Source organism: Camelina sativa, chromosome 12 (assembly GCF_000633955.1).
Source record: "Camelina sativa cultivar DH55 chromosome 12, Cs, whole genome shotgun sequence".
Classification (NCBI taxonomy): Eukaryota; Viridiplantae; Streptophyta; class Magnoliopsida; order Brassicales; family Brassicaceae; genus Camelina; species Camelina sativa.
In genome coordinates this window covers 21173727-21179861 of record NC_025696.1, presented here as the reverse complement: position 1 = coordinate 21179861, position 6135 = coordinate 21173727, and positions in this window count along the sequence as shown.

Genomic DNA, 6135 nt, shown 5'->3' with positions numbered 1-6135 from the left:
TTTTTTTTTTATGGAATACTATGGCATGAAATCATATACTGAATATGACTTATGTAAATAATATCTATTCTGTAAGATATTCTTGTATATCTAGATTTTGACCCGCGGTATAACGGGATTAAGTTGTGTGATAAAAAATAATTTTTTTTTGTTTTTATTTGATTTGTTTAGTGTTTAAAATTATATATTGTATTTTGATTGTTAATTTTATGACTTAACCTATATTATAGCGCATATTAATTTTAGGACCAAATATGTAACATATGTTTGTCAAAATCATCGTGACCGAGAAAGCCTACCAAACAACATTATTCCAAACTTAAATTTAATCCGAGAAATCATATTTTTGAAATTTTAACCCTTGCTCTAGCAAAAAATCATATTTCTTGAAATTTTTTCATATTATAGTGACATATTATTGACCCGTGCTATAACAAATCAAATTAGAGTGTTTATAATTTTTAATTTTTTGATCATATATTTATGATATTCTTAAAAATATTCAAATTAAACTATTTTGAAAGATTCCAAATTAAATTATTTTAAAAGTTTATTATTATATATAAAACTATACAATTCAACAAAAAAAATATTTAAAATGAATTTAAATATTCAAATTTTAATAGGTTACTCAATCAATATTTTCTGATAAAGTTAGGTAAGATTTTATTTTTAGTATAATCGGAAATCACTTATAATCTACGGAAGAGTGATTAATTTCTGAGATTTTTTTGTCTATATATGGTTAGTTAAATATTCTTTGGGATTTTATTTTATTATTTGGAATATACTTTTTAAGAGGATCGTAATCCTAAATCTATACAACCTATCAAATAATTAATCCATATAACCTATCAAATAATTAATCTTAGTTATAACCTATATTAATATTATATAGTCTATCAATTTGAAGTCGTGTACTTCCGTTTTATTAAAAATGGGATTGATGTAAACAAACAATTATGTTTACAGAATTAAGATTTGTCCAAAGTAAGTTTTGTCTGAATGTAAAGTTGGAAACAGTTGCAAATGACAATGACTCGTCGAAGCCTGTTGGAGAAAAAGAGCAAGATACAAGGGGCATTCTCAAAAATACCCTTTTTTTCAATTCCTTTTTTAAAAATACCCTTCCATGTTGACCATTTTTAAAACTACCCTTCTTTTTGAACAAAATGACCAAATTACACTTTCTTTAAATGACAACAAGAATGTATAGTCACCAAAATCAAAAAAAAATTTCCCGCCAAAAATAAAAAATTTTCCCGCCAAAAAAATTTTTTCCGCCAAAATCAAAAATTTTTCTCGTCAAAAAAAAAAATTTCCCGCCACAAAAAAAAAAATTTCCCGCCAAAATCGAAAAATTTTCCCGCCAAAAAAATTGAAATTTATACCTTATAAAAACATTGTAAATCCTTTTAAACACCTTGTAAAACCTTGTAAAAGTATTTACAAGGTGTTTAACAACCTTTTAAAAGCGTTTACAAGGTGTTTAAAAACCTTTTAAAAGCGTTTAAAAGGTGTTTAAAAACCTTTTAAAAGAGTTTACAAGGTGTTTAAAAACCTTTTAAAAGCGTTTACAAGGTGTTTAAAAACCTTATAAAAACATTTTAAAAGCATTTACAAGGTGTTTAAAAACCTTTTTAAAAATATTTTGAAAACCTTTTAAAAACCTTGTAAAAGCGTTTACGAGATGTTTAAAAAACCTTTTAAAAACCTATTAAAACTTTTTAAAACTCTTTTAAAAATCTTGTAAAAGCGTTTAAAAGGTGTTTATGGTTTTTATAAGGTTTCTTCTACCTTATAAAACCTTTTAAAAACCTTGTAAATTTTTTTTGGCGGGAAAATTTTTGGCGGGAAATTTTTTATGTCGAAAATTTTTATCAAAATTTTTTGGACAAAAAAATTTTTGGCGGGAAAATTTTTTCGAAAATTTTTTGGCGGGAAATATGTCGGAAATTTTTTGGCGGAAAAATTTTGTTTTTCTTTTTATTGAATAAAATATTTTTCATTTAAGGATAAAATGGTCATTAAAAATTAATAGAGGGCAAAAATAAAAATTGCCAGAAAAGAGGGTATTTTTGAAAAGAGGTATATAAAAGGGGTATTTTTAACAAATTTTCATGATACAATTTACTCCTAAAACAAGAAAGCAACTTGGAACGCTACGTTTTGATTTCGTGATGACATAACCAAAATAAAGGCGAACATGTATATGTCACAATTGCGAACTTGCGCGGAAAATAAAGAGTTAGGGAACGAGTGAGACATGACCAAAACAAGGAGAAAAAAACTTAATTAATAAATAGCATGCGAATAAAAGCCCTTGATTGGTGGCATGGTGCTAAAGATTTTTGATTACTACAAATGTTGTCTTTTTTTTTAGGAATAAAAGTCTTTGAAAATGATGTCTTTTTTAGTTTTCTTTGACTAAATTTTTAATAAATTTGTGTGCTTATTATAGAAGAGGGATATAACTTAGGGACTATTGTGTAATTAGTTATTACTAAACCTACTGTTTAACACTATATATATTGTACATGTTTCATATCAATAAGATAAGCACTTATTATATGGTATCAGAGCGGCAATATCCAAAGACCTAATTTTTTTTCCGTCGTCTCCTCTCTTCTTTCTCCTCTATTCTTCTTCTCCTCTATTTCTTCCTTACCACGGTTTCTCACCATGGCTGCTTCTCAAAATAATATCATTGACATCTTGGCTTCTTCTCAACTCCACAATGTCAATATGTCGAACATGACTAAACTCACGGCCTCCAACTTTTTGATGTGGGATCGTCAAGTTCGTGCCCTGTTAGCTGGTTATGGGCTTACCAGCTATCTTGATAGCACCGTCGCTCCACCGGATCCCACCATTCAAGTCAATGACGTCTCTAAAGAGAATCCAAAATATGTTCTTTAGCAGCGCCAAGATCAGCTTCTCTACTCTAGTCTCTTGGGTGCCATCTCCATTGATGTTTAGCCGATCTTATCCAAAGCCGACACCTCTGCTCAGATTTGGCAGATTCTCTCCTCTACGTATGCTAAACCAAGCTGGGGCCACATCAAACAAATCCGGGAACAAATCAAGCAATGGAAGAAAGGCACCAGAACTGTCGATGCATACGTTCAAGGCTTCACTACGAGATTCGATCAACTTGCCTTGCTTGGGAAACCTTATGAGCATGAAGAACAGATCGACTACATTCTCGGCGGGCTTCCTGAGGATTATAAGCCTGTTATTGACCATATCAATGGTCGCGATACTCCACCCTCTTTAACAGAGCTTCACGAGAAACTCATTAACTTTGAGTTGAAGCTCCAAATGCAAATCTCTGTTTCATCCTCAATACCGGTGACTGCAAATGCTGCTTTTCATAAGTCCTCTGGCAACCACAACACTTCTTGCAACCAACACCGTTTCACTCCACGAGGACATTCCAATCACTCTCAAGGACGTGGATCTCAAGGTCGGGGCTATCAAGGTCGTTGTCAACTCTGTGGGGTGTTTGGTCACAGTGCGCGACGATGCTCCCAGTTATCCTCCGGCGGCAACTATCAACCCTCAGGTGGAAATTATCAGTCCTCGTCCTCTCAGCCCATGCAGTGGCAGCCTCGTGCGAACGTTGCGACCATTCTGTCGTACAATCCTGCAAACTGGGTGATGGACTCAGGTGCTACCCATCACTTAACTTCTGATCTGTCTAACCTATCACTCCATCAACCGTATAAGGGTGGAGAAGAGGTGCAGATTGCTGATGGTTCTGGTCTCCCAATCACACATACAGGTTCCGCCTTACTCTCTACTCACCTCGCTCTTTAGCTTTAAAAGATATCTTATATGTTCTGGATGTTTGCAAGAGTTTAATTTCGGTTTATCGTTTACGTAATGATAATCAAGTCTCGGTGGCATTCTTTCCTGCTTGTTTTCAGATGAAGGATCTACGCATGGGGGTCAAGTTACTCCAAGGTCGAACTTGAAACGAATTGTATGAGTGGCCGATGCACCGCAACTCCATTGCTGCCTTCTCGGCTACACCATCTCCGAAAACCGATCTTAGCTCTTGGCATCTTCGACTTGGGCATCCTTCTTTTTCAGTTTTAAAAGCCATTGTTTCTCAATTTTCTCTACCTCTTTCTCCACCTACACAAAAACAATCTTCTTGCTCAGATTGTTTCATTAATAAAAGTCATAAGCTTCCATTTTCTACAAACACCATTACATCATCTCAACCCCTTGAATACATTTACACAGATGTGTGGTCTTCTCCTGTTATCTCATCAGAAAATTTCAAAAATTATCTTGTTCTTGTTGACCATTTTACAAGATACACTTGGCTATATCCTTTAAAGCTTAAATCCCAAGTCAAAGATGTCTTTGCAGCTTTTAAGTCCGTGGTGGAGAACAGGTTTCAAACTAAGATATAGACGCTTTATTCGGATAATGGTGGTGAGTTCCTTGCTCTACGGCCGTTCCTAGTTCATCATGGCATATCACACCTCACCTCTCCGCCGCATACACCCGAACATAACGGTGTCTCCAAGAGAAAGCACCGTCATGTTGTTGAGACAGGGCAAGCTCTTCTTAGTCATGCCTCAGTTCCGACGTCCTATTGGCCTTATGCTTTTGCAACAGCGGTGTACTTGGTCAATAGGATGCCCACGGATGTCTTGTGAGGTGATACACCTTATCGAAAGTTGTTCAACACAAATCCAAATTATCTCAAGCTTAGGGTGTTTGGTTGTGTGTGTTACCCGTGGCTGCGTCCGTACCGTCACAAAAAACTCGAGTCTCACTCCACTCCTTGTGTGTTTCTCCGGTATTCTCTAACACAAAGTGCGTACTTGTGTCTTGATGTCACCAACGGCCGGCTTTATACGTCTCGTCACGTCCAATTCATAGAGGCAAGTTTTCCATTTGCCACACCGTCATCTCCTATTCCCATGCCGGCACCAAGCTCCACACCACTCATACAATTCCTTAGTTCGTCTCTGGTTATGCCCCAACCCCCGTGCAATGTTCTTCACTCACCGACACCAACGACAGCTCCGCTGTCACCATCTCCAACACCACCGTCAACAACACCACCGTCATCATCATTATCATCATCATCTTCTTCAACAGCACCGTCAACAACAGCTTCGCCGTCACCACCTACAGCACCATTGTCACCACCGTCGTCACCATCGGTACCACAGTCTTCTTTGTCGGTTGATATTGATCATGAGACACGCACCAAACATGGTCATGACATGTCCAACAATGACGCCCAACTAAGCCCAACAAACATGGTCATGACATGTCCAACAATGACGCCCAACTCCAACATCTCCCACCAGTCCAATATCCACAAGCCCAAGACCAAGCCCATTATCACCTCAAACTCCTTCCACGCCTTCGACCTCAACTTCTTCTTCTACGTCAAAAACTACATCAACCACCGAAACCTTTTCACAACACATCGATCCTTCACCACCCCCACCACCACAAAACAACCACCCTATGAAAACCAGATCCAAAAATAACATCACCAAACCAAAACAAAAGTTCAGTCTCACTGCTACCTCTCATCCGCTTATCCCGACGACGGTGGCACAAGCTTTGAAGGATCCACGGTGGCGTAATGCAATGGTGGAGGAAATAAATGCACAAATACGTGAACACACATGGGACTTGGAGCCTCCTCAACCTTCCCAGAATGTCATCACATGTAAGTGGATTTTCACCATCAAGTCCAAGCATGATGGTTCTGTTGACAGGTACAAGGCCAGATTGGTTGCTCGCGGGTTCCATCAACAATACGGTATCGATTACTCCGAAACGTTTAGTCCAGTCATCAAAACCACGACTATTTGCCTTGTTCTCGAGACCGCTGTACACAAAAATTGGGCAATTCAACAGGTCGACATCAACAACGCCTTCCTCCAAGATACTTTAGACGACGAGGTATACGTCTCTCAGCCTCCAAGTTTAGTTGACAGTGATCGTCCCCATCATGTGTGTTGTCTGCGGAAAGCTTTATACGGCTTGAAGCAGGCTCCACGAGCGTGGTACCAGGAACTCAGAAAGTTTCTTGTTGACTCGGGGTTTAAGACCTCGTTGGCGGATAACTCTCTCTTTATATACAAGTATGGTACC